The 7796-nt window shown below is 47.2% G+C and overlaps 1 long non-coding RNA gene across 1 annotated transcript; it reads right to left on the reverse strand.

Annotated features, from left to right (window-relative positions):
- Positions 1-1684: 1684 nt before the first annotated feature.
- LOC132475553 (uncharacterized) lies at positions 1685-7262 on the reverse strand. The gene is made up of 4 exons (XR_009529937.1): positions 7171-7262; positions 5347-5677; positions 2363-2494; positions 1685-1839 (listed from the first exon to the last, which is right to left on the reverse strand). It is a non-coding gene; the product is annotated as an uncharacterized LOC132475553 (long non-coding RNA).
- Between the last annotated feature and the right edge of the window lie 534 nt (positions 7263-7796).

Here is a 7796-nt window from a genome sequence, read left to right on the forward strand (position 1 = left end):
AGGTGGAATGATATGGGATGGGGATGAAGGATGAAGGGGTGATGAAGGATGAATGGGTGATGAAGAAAGCAGGGCGATGATATGGGATGGGGATGAAGGATGAAGGGGTGATTATATGAGAAGGGGATGAAGGATGAAGGGGTGATGAAGAATGGGGGTTGATGAAGGATGGAGAAGGGATGAAGGGTGATGAAGGATGAAGAAGTGATGAAGGATGAAGGGGTGATGAAGGATGAAGGGGTGATGGATGAAAGGGTGATGAAGGTTGAAGGGGTGATGGATGAAGGGGTGATGAAGAATGGTGTGGTTGAGGTGTGTAAGTGTGTGCCGGGGTCCCCCCCTGTTGCTAACAGCGTCTCTGCTGATTCCCGCAGCGCGCTAATGCTGTATGACGCAGCGCTATAGTAGGCAGTCTGCTGTGCCAGCACATCGCCGCGGCAACACCGTGACTTTCAGCCAATGACGGACGGCAGAGCGCGGAAGCTCATCTAGCAGCTGTTGCTGCCGTGGCGATAGAGAGGGAGTGAAGCGGGCGGACTGTCCATCAAACACAACATACTGAACCCTGCCACCTCCTCGTCCTCCTCCTCTGACACGCAGCGGGAGAACCAAAACATTAAGTCTCTCTCTCACGCCTCTGCGACAGAGCTCAAAATGTTCAACATTCCCGCTGATTAATAGAACAAGGAGAGAATGAAGGGGAGGGAGGGAGAGAATAAAACAAGGGGAGGGGGAGAGTAATGGAGAGGGAGTGAGAGAGGGAGAGAGTGGAGGAGAAGAGGGAGAGAAGGGAGAGAGAGAGGGAGAGAGAATGAAGGGATAGAGGGAGAGAGGGAGAGGGAGGGGGAACCAGACGAAAAGAGTGCAAAAGGTACAAAGAGGAAATAGGAATAAATAGAAAGATTAATTAGAAATTAACGGAACGATTAAGAAATACTGTCCCTCTGAGCAAGAGATAGAAGAGGAGAGAAGGAGGGGACTCAAAATAATTCTTCTTCTGTATCTTATCGCTCGCACACACGCACAGGTCCCAATGTCAACCTACCTTTGGTCACACACTATTAAAACTAGTAACAACTACATACTGCTACATTCCCAATTACAAGCAAACACACACACACACAAAAACACAAACTCACACATAACCACCCACACATTACCACACACACAATCGTATTTTTCGAAAGCTTTGATTGGCAGATCAATAAGAGTTGAGCCATCAAGCGACAGCGGTAATCGATGGGGTTAGGGTGGGGGTGAATTACAACGCACTGACACACAGCATGGATCAAAGAGCACGTCCAGTGCAAGAAGCCCTCCACTCCACAGATCTCTCAGCACTACTCCAACCACTCCCACCCCACCCTCAATCACTAGCCTTAGCCTATGCTAACCTTAGCCATTGAACGCTATCATTATCCTTTAAAATATGTGGCCTCTTCAAGTCAACTTTAGCTTTTAAAAAATGTAATTCTTTAGCTCAAGTTAGCCTTAAAAAGCGAACATTAGCCTTTAAAAGCTCACTCCAGCATATAAACTGTGAAATGAGCCATTCAAAAGATAATCCTGTTTACAGACTTAAACTAATTTTAGTCTGTAAACACTAGTCTTAGAAACTAAACCGTAGACTCTAGTACGACGCTAACTTTGTTGTGTCAAGCTACTAGCGTGCGAGTTAGCATGGTGCTATCGTGTGTTTTTATCCGAGGTTGCGAGGCAGCGTGGTCCTACCTTGTGTTTTGCCAGCCGACGTCTCATCGCTGCTTCTCAGAAGTAGCATGATGGTTTAGCGTGGCGTTCCTCTCTCCCTGTCATAGCCTCAGAGCGAGCCAGAGCGACCTGGAACACAAGCACCACCAAAACATGTCAGGACATTATACGATTATAGATACATGTGATAGAAATGTACAGATAATAGGACACAACAGGTTTAATAGAAGCGTACAGGTGTAACATAGAACATAGCAGGTGTAACACAGAACCCTACAGTTGAACTATAACCTTACAGGTGCAACATAGAACCTAGCAGGTCTGACATAGAACCTTAAAGTTGAACTATAACCTTAAAGGTGTAACTTAACTAAAATAAATCTTTGAAACAAGCATCCGTTTGAATGTTTGAATTGGGCTGGTCGGGATGTTTTAATAGGGGAGGTAGGGACGTTTCAAAAGGTGAGATGTTTGTATTTATCTGTGTGTGTGTGTGTGTGTGTGTGTGTGTGTGTGTGCGTGTGTGCGTGCGTGCGTGCGTGCGTGCGTGCGTGCGTGCGTGCGTGCGTGCGTGCGTGCGTGCGTGCGTGCGTGCGTGCGTGCGTGCGTGCGTGTGAGCGTGCGTGTGTGTGTGTGTGTGTGTCAGACTCACAGTAGAGTTCTGGAGGGTTCTCCTGAGTCAGGAGGGCGTTGTCCGGTGTTGACGCCTTTTGCCTTCAGAGCGTTGTTGTTGTTGTTGTTGTTGTTGTTGTTGTTGTTGATTTTGGTTGGTTATCCGTGTCTTCTGGAAAACAACACAAACAGGAAGAATATTAAAAAGTCAGTACCACAAAAAAGAAAGTGCTCTAAGGAGGTCGTTTGGTCCGGTTTTTGTTTCTGTTGGACAGCTTGGTCTTGCAGCAAATTGATTAGAAGGTTTGCTAACAACCGTCCGAAAAAGAACCTTCTAGCATGCCATGGAGCTTTGTTTGTGTGTTTGATAAATATAAATATGCTCCATACTACACTCTCTATACTGGTATCTGTACTATACTCTTTCTACTGTTCTCCATACTATACTATCTCTAGTGGTGTCTTTACTGATTGCAACTGGTCATGGTCATACTGGTCTCAATAGTGGAACCTTGTCTCTGTTGGTCTGTAGAAGCCATAAGTAAGTTTAGGTTAAATACATTATTGATTAGAATCTGCTGATAAATAAGATTCTCCCTGCAGCACAACAGATTTTCTTTCCATATTTCATAACACCCCCACACACATACACACACACACACACACCCCACACACATACACACACACACACACACACACACACACACACACACACACACACACACACACACACACATATACAAAGAGACACAACACACACACTCACACACACACACACACACACTTAAACACAAACACAGCCATTACGCAAGAACATGGAAGTGTTATTTTCTCACCTCTTGTTCTTTAATGTCCCCTCCTAATCTGTCCTAATCTGTCCTGATCCCACTCATAAAGATAGTGTTTCTGTCGCCACAGCCACTCTGACGTGTCGGTATCCAATACCTTTAACAGATATCAGATCGCGACCCAAATACCCGCTGCCAATAAGGTCAAGACTTTCTCTTTCTCTCTCCATCTCCCTCCCTCCTCTCTCAGTTGGCCTGACAAATCACACACAGGGTCGCAGGTTCACGTTCCCGGGTTATGAGGCCGTGAAATGTATGACATCATGTTTCGAACCCCATCTCTTTGGTGTTTGTGTTCTATTCCCATGGGAAGTTATCCTGGGTTACACACAAAAGTCTATATTCAGCGTGTGATCCTTTAGCAGGGACCCCATTGGGGAGGGAGGGGAGGGGAGAGAGGAGAGGGAGGGGAGGGTGGTGAGGGTGAGAGCTGCGTGAGGGAGGGAAGGACGGAGGGAGGGATATGAGGGAGGCGAGGGGAGGCTGATAGGGAGGAGGTGGAGGGAGTGGAGGGAGGGAGAGGAGGGAGGGAGAGAGGAGAGGGAGAGATGGGAGGGAGAAGGGGAGGTGAGGGAGGGGAGGGAGGAAGGTGAGGGAGGGGTGGGAGTGAGGGAGGGGAGAGAGGGGAGAGAGGGGAGGGAGGAAGGGGCTAGGACACCAGTGACCCCACATGTGTTCGGTGTGACCGTATTTATCTTCCCCAACCCACTGACAAGGAAGCACATGCTCGCTGTAGCAAGCAGTTCCACATGAGGGGGCGTCGTGTGTTAGCATGTTTAGCTGCGTGTGGTAAAGACCATGGTAACGGGGAAATTAGCCATGTTTAACAGGTCTGGCAGCTAACACTGTAATTTCAAGTCTCACTATCTTTATTTATTTATTTATATATTAGAGGACAATGCACATTGATGAACCTGTACAGCAGTACACGTAAATGTGCCAGATTGTAGCCTGGGGGGCTGATTCCCATCTGTAGTCCATCTTGGGCAGAACAGAGATTTTCATCGCAATCGCATTACAGTACTTCACGTTATTGGCAATTATCCATTCTATTATTATCCAACAATGGCATGGTTGACAGCTTTAAACCTCAGCTCTAGGTTTGTGACACATCTTGGTGTCTTAGATCTAGGTTGGATAGATCTGGGTGTGACAGCTCTAGATTTCACAGCTCTAGGTGTGACAGATCTAAGTGTCACAAAACGAGATGTGACGGATCCAGGTGAGTGGATCTAGGTGTGATAGAGAAAGGCGTGATAGAGCCAGGTGTGGCAGATCTCGGTGTGACATATCTAGGTGAGCCAGCTCTAGTTGGGACTGCTCTATGTGCGACAGATCTAGGTAAGCATCTGTAGGGACTGTTGGGGTCGCATGGTTCAAGAACAGAGAGCATCTTGGGTAATAGCTTAGGGTCACAAGAGCATACCCCAGGTTGGTTTAACCTTCACATTCAGACCCCACCCACCAACCCACACACACACACGCACACACAACCACAGACATACTATCTCTCCCTGTCCATCATATATGCCGTGGTAATTAACCACATCACACTGATTAACTTTCAATCATACAGCTGACAGCACAGTGTGTGAGTGTGAGTGTGAGTGTGAGTCTGTGTGTGTGTGTGTGTGTGTGTGTGTGTGTGTGTGTGTGTGTGTGTGTGTGTGTGTGTGTGTGTGTGTGTGTGTGTGTGTGTGTGTGTCTGTGCGTGTGTGTGTGTGTGTGTGTGTGTTTGCATACCAACATTAATTAGGTGAAGCACAAAGACATAAATATATAGAATACATTAGGTATTATATATATCATATCAAATGTATTCTATAAATATATAGAATACAATCTATATCAATTTATATTATATATGAAATCACTGGTACACAGATCGGACCGAGGTACCATCTCTACATAGAGTTACAAAGACTTTCAACACACACAACCACAAAAATACAAAACCCAACATACACACACACAAAACCCAACAAACTCACACACACAAAACCCAAAATGCATACACACAAGGACCAAAACCAATCGAGTATTTACACATATGGAGCAATAAGCAAGATTATGCAAGCAAATCTGTAATAAAATTCATGCACAGGAATCTCTGGTATTTTATCGAATAACATAAATTAATAAAACAGAGACATTACAATAAACTCAGAGAACTCACCTGGTCCAGGTATTTATATGGCCGTTATCAGGTGCAGAGTGGATTTAAAACGACGTCCTTATCACATTAAAGCGGATAAAAAGACTGGTCCGTAGTAAAATCCCACAGATTAAGATTCACTTGTAGAAAAATAATTATCAAAATGGGCTTTGGTCCGTACAAAAAGGAGCACAAAGTGTGTGGCGGTGGCCAGAGTTGCAGACTCTTAATATTCTGTCATTGCTGCGTCTGGAAGTCCTGCCCACGCGGAAACTACGGGTCCATGGGAGAGTGTGTCCATCCAGACGCCCAGCCCCTCTGTCCCACTCCTCGGCAGAGGACGAGAATCGTCCTGAAACACAGAGGGAGAGCCTGTGAGTCTGGGATCTCTGTTGCCTACTGTACCGAGTTGTGTACCGTGCTCTCCCCGTGAGGAACACACTGGGAGCACGCACTACACAGACACACACACACAGCGCCACCACACACACTGATAACACACACACACACACACACACACACACACACACACACACACACACACACACACACACACACACACACACACACACACACACACACACACACACACACACACACACACACACACACACACACATAGCAAAATGTAACTTTCAATTAGGTTGTTTTTCATTTTTTCAAAATTAAATATTCCGCCTTCAATTTAAGATTGTTAATGAAACATGGCATTCATAAATATGGATCTGAATGAAGTTAATGTGTGGTGAAAATACATATGAATGAAGTGCTGAATCTGTGCAGCTCCGTGACGGCTGTGGGGACATTTTCAACGACAGCTCGATCAATAAGCCGATGGATCGAGAAGTGTGGTCGGGTGATAATTAAACAGATGGAAGATTGGAGGGAAAAGATGAAGGGAGCGAAATGGAAGATTTATGTTTTAAGACACGCTTGGCTTATCTCAGGTCATTCTGTTGAAGAGAGGGAGGGGAGGGGGAAGGGGGGAGCATCATGCAGACATACAGGTTGGAGAGAGAGAGCCGAGGGGGTAGAGAAGAAATGGGGATAGAGAGAGAGAGTGTACAGGGGGCAAAGAGGGAGGGGGAAGGAGGAGGAGAGAGAGAGAAAGTGATTGGGAGCCAGGGAGAGATAGAGGTGACAGACCAATTGAATGGGAAGATGCTGGTTCCGTTTGGCCGTGAGCATCTGGTCGTATCAAAACCAGAACTCATCTTCATGCTTAATGCTCGAGAACCATTTCTAAACACCTAGCTGGTGTCATGCTGTAGCACCCTTACTAAACACCCCGCTAGCTTCATGCCCTAGAACCCTTACTCAACACCTAGCTAGCCTTATGCTGTAGAACCCTCACTAAACACACTACTAGCTTTATGCTCTGTCTAGAACATTAATCATCGCCTAGCTAGCTTCAAGCTCTAGAACCCGTTATAAACACGCCGCTAGCTTCATGCTCTAGAACCACAACTTATTGGTGCTTATGAAGGAGAAACGTGAGACATGACGGATGTTTGAGACGTTTTAATGAACAGACTGCTGTACAACAACATGGAGAGAGCGGCCCTCGGTCCGAAAAGGCCCCCTTGGAGGCGGGGCTTCCAGAGGCAGGACAACGCGGGGGTGTGGTCTAGAGAAACAGACGATGGGGTGAGTTGAAGATGGGGAGGATGAAGATGAATAATCTTCTAGAACAAGTTTCACTGCAGTTTCTAAAGAGTGTGTGTGTGTGTGTGTGTGTGTGTGTGTGTGTGTGTGTGTGTGTGTGTGTGTGTGTGTGTGTGTGTGTGTGTGTGTGTGTGTGTGTGTGTGTGTGTGTGTGAGAGACACGACACCAGACACACCTACCTAGGGTAAGCAATAACAGCCGCCCAAAGATTACAGGAGGAGACGGGGGGAGGGGGTGGGGGGCTGAAAGAGATGACAGGAGGAGAAGAATGTGTGTCGGGGGGGGGGGGGGGGGGGGGGGGGGGGGGGCAGAAAGAGCTGAAAGAGGAAGGGAGATGACCACAGCTAACCTCCGGTGGCGGTCTGCTCAGCGGGTTTCTACGGTAACCACCACTGTGCGTTCAGAGATGGAGAGAGATAAGAGCCGTGATGAGGAGGTGGAGGAGGAGGAGGAGCAGGTGGAGCAGGGGTGGGGGAGAGAGAGAGAAGGCTGGAAGTGATGGAGAGAGGAGGGGAGGAATGGGGTGGAAGGCAGGAAAAAGGAAAGAAAAAATGAAATAAAATCCCCCTCCTCTCTCTCTCTCCTTCTTCCGTGGCTCATAAATAGAAGAAATTGTAGAGCAGATAGATGGAGAAGTAGATGAAGAGGCAGAGCGCGGAGAGAGCGAGCAGATGGAACGACAGAGCCCCCCCCAGCAGCGCGATCAGGAAGAAGAAGAACAAGAAACGAAAGAAAAAGGAAAATATTCCGGCGGGTTCCGTGGCGTCCGCGGGGGGTCTGTGGAAGGGAAGGGAGGGGGGGGTTC

Source organism: Gadus macrocephalus, chromosome 2, assembly GCF_031168955.1.
Source record: "Gadus macrocephalus chromosome 2, ASM3116895v1".
Taxonomy (NCBI): Eukaryota; Metazoa; Chordata; class Actinopteri; order Gadiformes; family Gadidae; genus Gadus; species Gadus macrocephalus.